This window comes from Aotus nancymaae, unplaced genomic scaffold, assembly GCF_030222135.1.
Source record: "Aotus nancymaae isolate 86718 unplaced genomic scaffold, 86718_ANA_hifiasm-v0.15.2.pri h1tg000058l, whole genome shotgun sequence".
In the NCBI taxonomy this organism is placed as follows: domain Eukaryota; kingdom Metazoa; phylum Chordata; class Mammalia; order Primates; family Aotidae; genus Aotus; species Aotus nancymaae.
Genome location: NW_026988472.1, coordinates 47,479,764 through 47,493,919, shown reverse-complemented (window position 1 = coordinate 47,493,919; position 14,156 = coordinate 47,479,764). Strand labels below are relative to the sequence as shown.

Below are 14,156 nucleotides of genomic sequence, written 5' to 3'. Positions count from 1 at the left end.
AAAACAGGTAAAAGACATGAGCCAACTGCTCCCACTAAATGAGTAAAACCATGCTTAAGATAGGTAGAATAAACAGAGTGCAAAGTATTTATTAAGAAATATGCTGCAAAGTGAAGGCATTTAGTACGTCCACTAACCAAATTCTCTATGTGAATTCAAATGCTATAGATCTGTTACTGATTTACTGTGTGTTAGTCTTCTTCATTTGTTTTGAAAGTCTGAGACCATCACTCTTGTGGTCTATTCTTGGCATCTCACAACATCTCACAATGTTGTCATGGGTAAGATAACTGATAACTCTTTGTCGATTGGACTTTCCTGGGCAAACATAACTGACTACAGAGAAATCATAGCCATAACTGGCTATGCTTACTTTAAAACCGTGAGGCTATGTATAAATAACTAACAAAATGGGGCATAGTCCTGCATCAATGAGAGCAAAGTACCCAAGTGCAAGACTATTTTCAAATGATTGTTTACCTTCTCACACTATATTCATTTTCATTCTTTTATTAAATTTTAAAGGTTTAGTTCAAGTATGGTTCTCACAAAAACTAGACATTGCTTACACTTAGTGACCCTCTTGCCGCTATAATTTTTCCATTTTCATGAACAAGCTCCTCTTAGATCCATCTCCTAGAAATATGGTTTCTCTGAATAATCAAATTATTTAATCTCTTTTTGTATATTCTGCTCAGTGCTTCTCTATGGTGTCTAGCTTGCTCTGGTATTTTGAGTGCTGATGAATCTTAGATATGTACACATATATTCTCCTTCATTTGCAAATTTTTTCTTGATGCAAACAAACACAAAGAAAACTAAACTGTTCTAGAGAGCACATACATTCCCTCATCCACAGTGCAGGACCATAGGGTGCAGACAGCAGAAAGTCATGTGGTTTGGCTTGCTGGTAATACCAGAAATCTTTCCTATGCTTTGTGAAGTGAATACATCAAAGTGCCTCTCTTCCAAGATGGTTTGACTCAAGATCACGTTGAGAAATGCATTTTTAGACTAAAATTTTATTTTGAGATAATTGTAGATTCACATTCATCTGCAAGAAGTAATAGAGAGCTATCTCCTATACTCTTCTCCCAGCTTCCCCAAGTTGTAACATCTTTCATAACTATGGTAAATGTCAAAGCCAGAAAACTGACATTGATTCAACTATCTTATTTATAATTCACCAGTTTTACATGTTCTCATTTGTGTGTGAATGTGTGCATGTGTGTGTATTAAATTCTATGCAATTTTATCACATACGTTTCTTTGTGTGACAACCACAATAGTCAGGACACAGAAGAGTTTCATTGCCACAAGGATTCCTTATGTTACCCCTTTATAGCTACTTGCACCTCCCTCTTAACTCACCATCTTAAATCTAGCAACCACTAATCTGCTTTCCTTTTTTATTATTCTATCATTTCAAGAATGATATATAAAGGGAACCATACAGCATGTCGCCTTCTTTGACAGGCTTTATTCAGTCAACATAATGCTCTTGAGATCCATCCAAATTATTGAGTATACCAATAGTTAATTCCCTTTTGTTGTTGAATAGTATTCTATGGTATGGTCATACCACAGTTTGTTTAACCAGAAATAAATTATTGATTTGATACAATTTTATTAACTGCACCAGTGCTGTAGTATATCATATCACTTGATGGGGAATTACATAAATGATCTTGTTCTTTTTTAGGGGGAGGGTCTACAGTAATTTTATTGTAACAGAGAATCCAGGTTGCAATAAGTCTATATGATTAGAGCATATGGTGGTTATCTTTCCAAAGGGTGAAGCCTGAACCCAGATAGCAGCACACAAAGCCTAAAATATCCTCTTCCTGGTACTTTCCTGTACTACTTGACTCATGATGTGAAAATAGAGACTATACAACCATATTCAATGAAAAGAGGAGGTCCAACTGGGCAGAGGCAACATCCAGCAGGAGACAATTACACAATTGTTGAAGAGGATGCTCAGATAAAGTAGTTACCTTTTCCACTATTCTTTGCTGAGAAAAATGAGGCTATGGCATCAGTAGAAAATTATGTTCTTTATTCTTACATAAATCCAAGTAGGATGGGGCTTGAGATAGTTTGGCTGTGTCCCCACCCAAATCTCATCTTGAATTGTAGTTCCCATAATCCCCACATGTCATGGGAGGGAGCTGGAAGGTAATTGAATCATGGGGATGGTTACCCCCATGCTGTTCTCATGATAGTGAGTGAGTTCTAATGAGATCTGATGGCTTAAAAGAGGCTTTTGCTACTTTTGAGCAGCGATTCTCCTTGCTGCTGCCATTTGAAGAAGGACTTGTTTACTTCCCCTTCCACCATGATCGTAAGTTTCCTGAGGCCTCCCCCACCATGCTGAACTGGGAGTCAATTAAACTCTTTCCTTTATAAATTACCCAGTCCTGAGTATCTCTTTATTACCAGCATGAAAACAGACTAATATAGGGTAGATGGTCAATCCAGCAGTAGAATGGAATGAAAATCTAGGTTAGTTAAAAATCTTTGTGCATAAGGAAAAGAACAGGTTGAAAAGGGAGAAGACAGAGGCTTCTCTTTTTCTTAAATAAGACAGGAGAGAGCACCTTTTATTTTCCTTGCTGCAGTGTCAGCAGACTCATTGGTTTTCATAAAACACAATTTCTGCAATATGGTCTGTTGATAAGGTTGCTCCATCACGGGAGGACAAACATGAAACCAATTGTTAATGACAGAACTAGGTCTTCTCTCAAAGCCTCTAATGTGTGCTATTTCTCATGAAGAACCCTGACAATGTAAGATGCTTCAGTTAAAGATTCTGAAATATTGTAGTGCCATAATTAGCAGGTTTCTTGGTGCTATGAGTTTCTGGCACATGTAAACCCTTTGAGAAAAGTTGAAGATAGAAAGATGGGGGAGAGTTTGGCTTAGAGTGACAAAGTTCCAGACACCAGTCACAGATGCCTCTGCCCAATGTCATTACATGTTCTTTTCTGAGAAATGCATTCAATCACTCAGTATTATGCATTGTGGTTGAAAAAAATGATCTACTTACCAGCATCTACCCTCCCTCATGCTCCATGTGAAGCTCACAGTAGCAGCAGCTGAAAACAGAAAAGTTTTATCTGTCCCCTCACACCAGGGACATTACTTGGTGACCTGGTGTATGGCATAGGCAAGATAACTCATGTTGCTGGAGGTGATCCCTGCCACAGAGATGCATCCAACCTATGCCATATAGATGGAGAACTTCTTGGTTAGCTTCTCCACCCGTTCAGGCTTTAGCCTTGTAAAACAAAGCATACCAATTTAGTCAGTCATGTGTTGTCAGATGTGCAAGGAACCCTTCTTACTGTTGGAGATCAGCTGAATCTGCATGCTAATAATGCAGTTGGCCATGATTTTCACTTCTTGCAACCATTATTTTTGCAAACCCAGGATGTTCAGAATGGTAGAGGCAATACAGGCCCCATTGAGAGAAGGACTGGAATACACAGGATAGATCAGGATCTTCAACTGTGACTCTACTCTTTTGGTTTCATTCACTGTCTTTGCACAGTGAAGGCTCCCATATGATCACCATATAAAGCCCATGTTCTTGGAGCATGATTGGCAGAGACAAATGTTAATACCCTGTTCAATGAAGTAGCACACAGCCCATGCATCCTTGTTACCATCACCACTGGCAAAGCCTTGGTAGACCATATCAAAGAATGTAGAGATTCTTTTTCTTTGCCACTGTTACTATTTCCTTCCACTGCTTTGCATGAGGGTCCCAGGCATGCAGGAGAAGAGCACTTTGCTCTGCTATTTTTGAAATGTCCTCCATAGCACTTGTGAAGTCAAAACTGCAAGTCTTGGGGTCATTATACTGATAACCTTGTAGCTGTATGACAGCAACCCTGAAGATAGGTGTGTGATTTCCCCAAGGTGGTTTGGACAGAAAGACATCTGTCTTCAAAAACTTTAAAAATCTTTGCACAAAACTGGCTCCAACTCTTAAGGCCCCAGTTCCAGAAATGATCTGCACAGTGACAAAGTGGCCAATTGTCAACAGTTTGCTGTTCTCACCCAGGGCTAGTTCTGCAAATGCCTTGCAAAATTCAGCTTGTCCTACAATGGGCAGGTATTCCTTGTCTAAATTTTTTATGGCAATCTAACTGGGTCTCTTATCATTCCAGTAGGTACTAACTCCCAGACTCATCTTTTTCCTATTGATGTCCCTCTTAAAGGCTTTAGTGATTCCCAAGATGGGATCTGGAGGTCTCATTTCCACATGGGCCCACAAGGAGCTGGCTCTGGCAGAGGCCATGGTGGGGAGACCTGGGTGAAAGGTGGCAGAGATCCCCTAGAGGACATGGCTGGAGTGCGGCAGGGTCATGGTTGACCTTGAGAGCACAGTGGGTAGCCACAGGACAGAGTAGAGAGCAAGAGGATGCAGATCAAGGGGGCATGGGCTCCTGCTGAAGGTACTGTTCTTGTTTTATATTACAAGACCTCCACAGTGGAGTGAAAAATGAAGTCAATTTTCAGTATATTTTGAATTAAAGCTTGCACATGTGTTTCAGCTTGCTAAATAGTTCAGCCTGGACTATTTCAGCTCTGAATTATCCAAATAATTATTTTAAAATATTTTAAATATAATTTAGCACACAGAGAATGCCTCTGTGTGAAATAAGTGGTGGTAATTTAAAATAACTAATGATTATAATTATTGGAATCTAGTCTCCTGGCCATTTTCTACTTCATAATTTATAAGGAGCCTATGAGAGTTCAAAAACACTGTATTTTTGCCAAAGGAGCCTCATGCTTTGTCTGCATTTTATGGCTTCCTTTGCACCTGGAGCAGCTATTTTAGGACTGTCTAGACAATCACCCCAGCTTTAAAGGTCTTTTCCTTTCTTTTCACATAGTCAGTGAGCATGAAGGGTAATAAATAGATGATGCTGGCACTCTCTCACCCAAGATACTATTCAAATAGAGACAGGAACAAGAATGCCTTTGCTTTGGCTCAGAAAATCAAGAGACCTTAATATACAGCCCCAGACGTCTACCGATTGGCAAAACTTTAAACCAACAAGAAGGCCTTCCAACGTCCACATCTCTATAGTAGCTGGATCATACTTTTTGGTGGAGCTGCATGAAATGATTACTATTTGACCATCTTGGAAATATAAAAACAGCAATTTAAGATGTTTCAACCCAAGGGATTTGGGAACGAACTTGGGAGTGCTCTGTTTCCATTTTCTTTCTCCAGGTCCCAAGCAATACTCATCTGGGTTCTAGTAATGACCCAGAATGCACAGCTTCTGCAGGCCTTTTTTGCCACTACAGGGAAATAATGCAACCAAGCATGATACTGGAACATTCCCTAAATGCATGTCCTAGGTAATGTCTAAAAGTCAGTAAGTAATATCCCAAGGAGATGTAAATTGAATCAGTCTACTTCAGCCCTCATAGTCCTTTCTTTCAAGAGGTGAGAGACAGCTTTCAAGCTCTCCACAGGACTCCTACAGCCCACCTGTCCCCAGGCTCTTTAATGAGTTCTGAGATTGCATCCCAATCTCTGACCCTCCTGGGAATATTCTTTTTTTTTTTTTTTTTTTTTTTTTTTTTGAGACAGAGTTTCACTCTGTCGCCAGGCACCAGACTGGAGTGCAGTGGCACAATCTCGGCTCACTGCAACCTCCGCCTCCTGGGTTCAAGCAATTCTCCTGTCTCAGCCTCCTGAGTAGCTGGGACTACAGGCACATGCCACCACGCCCAGCTAATTTTTGTATTTTTAGTAGAGACGGGATTTCACCATGTTGGCCAGGATGGTGTCGATCTCTTGACCTCGTGATCTGCCCGTCTCGGCCTCCCAAATTGTCCTGGGAATATTCTTACTTGGTACTCTCTGATGGTGAAAGTCTTTCATTTTGGAGGAAAAAATGCACAAGGGTAGATATCTATAGATATATAAATGTACATTGTACATGATATATAATGGAATATACAATTACATAATATACACACACTACATATGCATTTTTACATTATCTACTACATATATATGACACCTAGCAATTATCAGTTTTATTGGCTTCCTGATAGAGTATTTATTTCTCAATACAGTCAAATGTGCACATATTAATTTTCTGCTCACATCATACCATTTCTATTGTCATGTTCAAGAGTTATCTCCACCCTTTACTCTCTCCCACTTTCTCCACTGACAATATGTGTACATGAATTAGTTTGGGGGTCTGAAGTCCAAAGCATTTCTCCTGAATATAAACCGGAGCTTCAAAAACAAGAGCAGCCCAGGAAGGTTGGGCCAAGGGCTGAGAAATCAATGCCACTCACAACTGAAAACTTTGTGCCAGGCACTGGGTTAAATGCAATGGTGGTGTGGAGATATAAAGCAGATGAATACTCAGTCTTCACTTAAGCAGTTACAGTTTTTACAGGGGAATAAAATTACAACACCAAGTGGAGCAAACATAGCATAGAACCAAGTCAAAAGATGTTGTCTTAGTCCATTTTGTGTTGCTATAAAGGAATAGCTAAGGCTGGGTAGTTAATAAAGAACAGAGGTTTATTTTGGCTCAAAGTTCTGCTGGCTTTACAAGATAGAGGGCACTGGCATCTGCTTGGATTCCATCAAGAGCTTTTGTGCTGCATTAAAATATGTTTGAGAAGGTCAAAGAGGAAGTAGGCACGTGCAAAGAGGGACCAAACCCAGGGCCATCCTGGCTTTCTAGCAACCCACTCTTGCAGGAACTAATCATTTCCCCTGAGAACCAATCTAGTCTCAAGACAGTGAGAATGCCCTCACTGCCATGAGAAGGGCACCAAGCCATTTATGAGGGATCCAACCCTGGAACCCAGATATCCCCACTAGACTCCACCTCCAATATCACCATGTCAATCATCAAATGTCAACATGAGATTTGATGGGGACAAACAAACCATGCCCCAAACATAGCAAATATGATTCAAATTCTCCAAGGGCCATGGATTATGAGTAGCGTTATTAGGGCAATTTGCTTAACCTATCCTATTTCCTCCCTTGAGTATCAGTTAATAATTCAAATACTACTTGGCATTTAATAAGATAATTACTAAAAGTTTTATGTCAGGTAGAGTGGCATTGGTAAACTTAAAACACTATAAATACAACCCCTTATTTTTAGTGAGTATCCACTGCATGCATATACTACGTTATTTCGTCCTCAGCAATCTCAGTCTCATAATGTATTACTACTTTCTTCCTTTTAGATAGACAAGTTAGGCAAAAGTAAGTTAATCTTACTACTACCAGAAGACGCTTTCCTGCAGGACAATAATGAAGTCCCAAACTGAAGGCAAATTTCTCCAAAGTCATCAGCAATTTCTCACTTCGCAGTTGCCAATATCTTCTCACTTTCTCAGTTTTCACTTCCCAGACACTCTTTAAAGCAACTCAATCTGTTTTCTACTTCCATTGTTCAGATAAAAGTGATTTGGTAAAAATTCCCAATGCTGCCATGTTGTAAAGCTGAAGGGGAACTGTTCTGTTCTCATTCTACTTGACCCCTCACCACCACTAAACCTAGCTGGCCAGTCATTGGCCTTGCCATCTGGAATCAGTTTTCTCCCCCAGCTTTTGTTATACACACCCCTTTCCTCTCTTTTTCCTTCACTAGCCACTTGCTCTAGGTTTTTTGATGTTGCTTCTGCTCCTTTAGAGTTCTAAATTCTGGCACTCCTCATGGCTCTGTTCCAGGCCAACATCTTTTAGTCAATCCTTCTCAAGATGTGCCTGGAATTTGTGAACCTCCTGAATCAGCCCCACCAGAAAGAAACAAGCTTCATGAGGGAAAAAACCTTTGCATATTAACTGCTGAATTCCCAACACCTGAAAGAATCTCAGGCACACTCCAGGTGCTCAACAAATATTTGCTGAAGGAATGTGAATTGCCTAAAGTGCTTGAGATGCTCCTGGGATACCCTTCTGGACTCCTAAATTGGAATCACAGTGCATCTGAGGACCAAAATCTCTGGTCTTCTACCACACTGCCTTTTATTCATGTTCTTTCTTTAACCTGATATCCTCTCCCACTTCCTCATTCTTTAATGTGCAGGGAAGCCATTCCCGACCCTCACCTCCACCCAGATTCAGTCAAATCTCCCTCTCGTGCCCTTTCATAGAACCCTCTCCTTTGCGGTACTGAGGTCACTTTAATTTTACACATATCTATGTGACTGTTAATGAAATCCTCTCTCTCCTGCCAGCCTGTCTCAGATCATGCAGGCTTGCACTCACCATCATACCACGATTTCCTAAGTCTCCCTCACAGTGGGCCCTCAATAAATATCAGTGAACAAATTGTTAATGTATTTTTATATTAATGTTAACATATCAAAATATATTAACAATAAATATATTTAAATTATATATTAATTATATGATGATTAATTAAAAGTTTAAAAATGACAAAAATTTCTCTCTCCATCTCTGAGCTTTCCTCTGAATTCTACATACATATACCCATCTAAGGGTCTCACATTTCCAAATGGATGTCTAATGGGGTTCTCTATTTCACCCTGTCCAAAACCCCAGCTTTTAAATTTTCCCCCAATACAATCTTGTTTCTCTCTATTTTACTCATGTTAGTAAATAGCATCACCCACCCAGCTGCTCAAGCAAGACCTTGAGAGTCACATTTGATTCCCTTTCCTTCACCAGCCACTTTGCCATATCTAATTAAACACGTAGCCCTGTTGCTTATACTTCTAAAATATATTTCAAATCTATCCCTTCTCCAACTCCACAGCTGCTTCGAAGCCCAGTCTTCCATTAACAGTCAACTGGATGGTGGCTGCAAACCAACTCGTCCCTTGTATCCATTCTTGCTAATCTACCATAGATTTTCTAAATGCAATAAAGTACACATCCCTTAGTGAGGCTCTGCCTATCTATCCACAGTACACCATGCCATTGCTCCCTTCACTCACTAGACTCCCAACTCTCTTTTGTATATACTGTTCCCTTTGCTTGAAATGATTACCCCATGTGTCCCCACCCCTTGCCCACCTCACATAGATGGCTTCTTCTCCTGCTCCAGTCCTCAGGTTATATGCTGCCTTCTCAGAGCAAAATTCTTAACGCTATCTAAAATAGATTTTGTCTTTGGATATCTGTTATCACAGAAATATTTCTGTTCTTTACACAGCATTTGCCACAATTTGGAATTACTGATTTACTACTGTTTATTATCTTGTTTCTAGATAGAAAGATCTATGTCAGTCTTGTTCACCATTTCATCCCTAGCACCTAAAATGGAGCTCAGCATATAGTAGATTATCAATAAATGGCTGCTGCATGAATGGATAGAGTGGAGGAAAACAGTCATATTAGTACAGTTCCAACATGTCAATGGTTGCCAGGGCCTGAGGGTAAAAACAGGGGTTGACTATAAAAAGGCAGAATGAGGAGACTTAGTGGTGGTGGCAGGGGTGGGGGGTGGGATATGATAGAATTCTGTATCACAATTGTGATATTGGCTACACAACTTTATGTATTTGTCAAAACTGATAGAACCATACCACGCAGAAGGTCAATTTTACTCTATGTAAATTAAAAAATAATAAAATTATGATTCCCAAACCCATGTCAACCCAGAACAAATGTAAGATTCCAAGATTCACAATTTGGAGCTTTTTTTTTTTTTTTGGATGGTGGTGGGTTCAGTTAACTTCCTGTGTTTATGGTCAAAGTACTGACTCAAACCATACTTCCCTATTTTTCATTTATCAGTTTAAAGAAAGGAAACCGGAAACAAAATAAAGATGTGAAAGATAAACAATACAAGAAAAGACACAGTAGTAATATTTAAACTAATCATGTGATAAAATGTCAGCATTTATTCGTGACATTTGGCTCTGTTTGTATTGGATCACCCAGCAGGGCAGTGGCTGTGGGTTGATTTCATAATGGTGCCTCCCACATGTACACCCACGGCTGACCTCTGCTTTGTGCAGTTGATAATGACTAAACTTCACATATTATGCTGGCAAAATCTACTCCTTCCCTGGAGGGCTGTTATACACAGGGAATTATAGTTTCACAGCTGAACAATGTTTCTTTCTCAAATTCCAGGATGATCCACTTTCATTAGAACAAAGTTATATGGGCTGATAAATTGCTGCCTTCTGCCAAAGCGTTACTCATCATTGTATATTCGCCCAACAGATGCGCACTGAGAAACCCCATCCTATCAAGGGGGAAGAAGGATGCAGAGCTATGAATAGACTGGTTAGACACAAGTTGTATTCTCTAAAGTAAGCACATGACATACAAATTTCATCTTATGACCTTTCCCCCACCCCTACCCCCACCCCCATTATTGACTTTCGTCCATTAGAATGTGTTGATGGATATACCATTTCAAAACGAAATATTTGGATATCTGACTCTGATTTGGGGAAAGGGAAATGGTGAGCTAATTTCCTCTTTTATCAAGCTGAATCACTGAGTTCACTCTGTTGCCATGCACGCATAAGTAATGCCATAGCAACCTCCCAATTTACTCTTAAACACACAACAGCAGAACTATGTGAATAGGTACATTTTTTAATGTTTAGATTTTTTTAGTTTAAATTTTATATAATATTTTATGGTATGGGATTATTTAGTTCACCTTTGGTAGTCTCATTGCTGACTGCCAAATATCATCAATATCAGCACAACAGAAAGACTTAGTTCTTGGAAAATTTTCCAATAACCTTCCTTTATTTTCATTCTCTAGTTCACAATTAAAAATCTGCACATCGGACTCTACAATCTGGATCCTCTTCAGAATTTTCTTTTTAAGGATCCTAACTTCAAATGGGACTGAAATATATAATTTAAAATTCATGAAATATAGAAATGCATGGACCTCTCATATAGCTATTTAAGTAAATTAAATGAAAGTGAATTTACCTAATTTATAAAATGAAAGTGAATTTATTTATCACTTGGTATGTACTAGGAATTATGTCAGGTTCTAGAAAGAAAGAAAATCTTTACTATCAAGGGATTCAGATGAGATCTTGTAGGAAATAAGGGACAGGTACTCTTGAATTCTGCCACTTTGGGGTTTAGATTTTTACTCCTACAAAATATCCTGTGACATCTAACTTTTGACTGGTTTAAGAAAAGTCCATCTAAATTGAGAAAATGTGGATTTTTAAACATTTTTATTATTCTCATGCATTTTTTCACAAATATATACACTTCTTTCTACTGGATGACAACAAAAGGGGGGCACTAGTACTATGGAAATGTTTTTTACAAAACACCATGTCACTACTGTCTGTCTTTTAAACTTTGTTTGCTTGTTTTATATCGTGACAAAAGTAATTAAAGTGTCTTTGGCTGATTGACTGGATCAATCATTGACTTGTTCTTGAAATACTTGAAATGGGTTTCAAATTCCATACTTGAATCTAACATTATTTAGCCATCTCTGCCAAATATTTTGATTACTTAAGGAATTAAGATTTGTTATTTTATAGAGAGGCAATACACTTCAATAAAATTTTAGATATCCCATCCACTTCCATAAGCATATGTTAATGTATCCAAAGCTAAGGGAATTTGGACCAAGTTATTTCTTTCACTTAAGCACTTATATATAATTTGAAGCATACACAAGAAACAGAAAATATCAACTTTCTCATTGACCAGATGCATTTAAAAACATCTCAGTGAACTGGCATCCCTTCATTTCTGATCAGGTAGAGAGCTGTGCATTCTTAACACTACTAGGCTTGTTATTAAGCAACACTTGCTGTAGCTAGCTCTTGCTGTTCTTAGAAGTGGTAGCAAAAGGTTTGATTCTATAGGGCTGTTCTGACTGTAACTGTAGAACTAGGAAGCCCTCTGTACTTCTCGAATCATATTTTAAGTTATTTGTATACTATGATAAAATGATTTTTCAATTTTTAGGAATATATACTTGTGGCTCTAATAGATGATACTGGGTTAATATTCATTTGAAATGCTAATACAGAGAAATTCTTTACATTAACAATTGTCAAAGTATAATCCCTAGGCAAGAAATGTGAATCTTAGCTGGAAACTTACTAGAAAAGCAACTGTTTGAACTCTACCCCGGACCTACTGCACTCTGAAGATGAGTCCAGCAGTCAGTATTTTACCAAGCCCTTTAGGTGACATCAATGCACTCTCAAGTGTGAAATCCACTGCTTTATATGATACAAATCGCTTATTTGGGATAATACATACAGAGCGATTTGTGTTGAGAAGTAGCTCTTCTTTTTGATGGCGTGTTATTTTTTGTGTGTTTGCTTGTTTTGTATTTTGACAAAAGTAATTGAAAATGTTTAATATAAGGATTTTTGCCTATCCTAATATGGTTATGACACAAGATGACTTGGTCCTGATAAACTAAAAAGTCATTGTAAACATCATAGTTTTGAAGAGCAGCCTACTTAAAATATATTTTATTAGCAGCAATAATAACAGGATGACTAATTTGAATAACCTAGCAACTTGAGACTAAGGAAGTAACAATATGATTTAGCCTCAGAGGGACTTCAGTCCAGCTTAAATCAGGGTTACTCAACAAGCATTATTGACCTTTGGGGCCAGATATTTCTATGTTGGAGGGGTACTGTAGGATATTTGGCAGCATCCCTGGTCTCTACCCACTAGATGCCAGGGTATGCCCCTTCTCAGTTGTGATAATCAAATATGTCTCATTGTCAAATGTCCCCTTGTAGGGGCAAATAGTCCCTGGTCCACTGGGGGTTCTCAACCTTGGCAGTACAGTAGAATCAATTAAGAATACTGATGCCCGTCCAGATGTGGTGGCTCTTGCCTGTAATCCCAGCACTCTGGGAGGCGGAGGTGGGTGGATCACCTGAGGTCAGGAGTTCAAGATCAGCCTGGCCAACACAGTGAAACCCCGTCTCTACTAAAAAAATACATAAATTAACTGGGAGTGGTGGTGGTGGGTGCCTGTAATCCCAGCTACTCAGGAGGCTGAGGCAGGAGAATCACTTGAACCCGGGAGGCAGAGGTTGCAGTGAGCCGAGATTGTGCACTGCCCTCTAGCCTGGGCAACAAGAGTGAAACTCTGTCTCAAAAAAAAAAAAAAAAGATTATTGATGCCCTGCAGCCTGGTTGGCTTTAACCTCCGTGGATAGGCTCAGGATCAGTGCCTTTTCAAAGCTCAGTAAGTGGTACAAAGGTCCAGCCAAGACTGCCAAGCACTGTACAGACATCCCAGTACATGCATGCCTTTACCTGGGAAAGAGCTGTTAACATCATCTGTTCTAACCACCACACAAGATCATATGAGAGAACATTTACGAAAGCATTTGTACCACAAGGCAATAAGTATGTTAAAGGCAGCAGAGCAAAACAATGCACTTTTCAAAGTTGCCACTGAAAGTGAAAAATGTATCCAGCTCTTCATTATGAATTAGGATGATTTATATTTATTGTCTCTTAGATGCATATCCCATTCCCAATAGGAAAGGGATGTGATGTACTCTCTAAGTCTCTCTTGGGAGTAGATTCATGGTATTATTCAGTCTTCTATGGGCAGGAAACCATATAAATTTGATCAAATCGGTCATACTATGCACCAGCGATGGTCTGAATATATACTATAAAATAGATATTCTTTCTATTCTTTTGCTTCTCAATAACCAATTTTAATAAGTGGAAAAGAATTCAGATTCCTCTGACAATAGCCTCTTTAGAAATTGTTGGAATGGGGAAAAATCTTGGGTTACAATTGTGTCTGTAAGTGTATTCTTTATTTTTAAAATGATAAAAATATCCAAAGCAGTTAACAAATGTTAACAGTTATTAAATCTGAGTAACAAGTATGTAGATATTTGTTTTCATTTTTCTATACTTTTCTTTGAAGTATCTGATTAAAATTCAAAGGGGATGTTAAAATCAGTTTGAACAAAGCACCAGTGAATACTTCAAAGGAAAAAAAAGAAGAAAGCATGTTCTTCTTGGTGCCAGGTGACTATGGAGACCCCACTGGGATGGGGACGCCAGCTGGGGCCCAAGAGGCTGAGTCCTACAGTGTGTACCTCAGTTTATATTGCGAGCTTATGCAGGGAGGGCACATTAGGCCTTTGATATTCAAGAGCAGTTCTAACTGAGCAGT

General features: G+C 38.9%; 1 protein-coding gene and 1 pseudogene across 3 annotated transcripts in view; both read right to left on the bottom strand.

The window, feature by feature from the left end:
• Window positions 1–14,156, bottom strand: part of ARHGAP6 (Rho GTPase activating protein 6) — a 532,167-nt gene that overhangs the window by 198,136 nt on the left and 319,875 nt on the right. The gene's annotated exons all lie outside the window — the stretch shown is intronic.
• On the bottom strand, window positions 2,952–4,375 carry LOC105705384 (aspartate aminotransferase, mitochondrial-like; annotated as a pseudogene).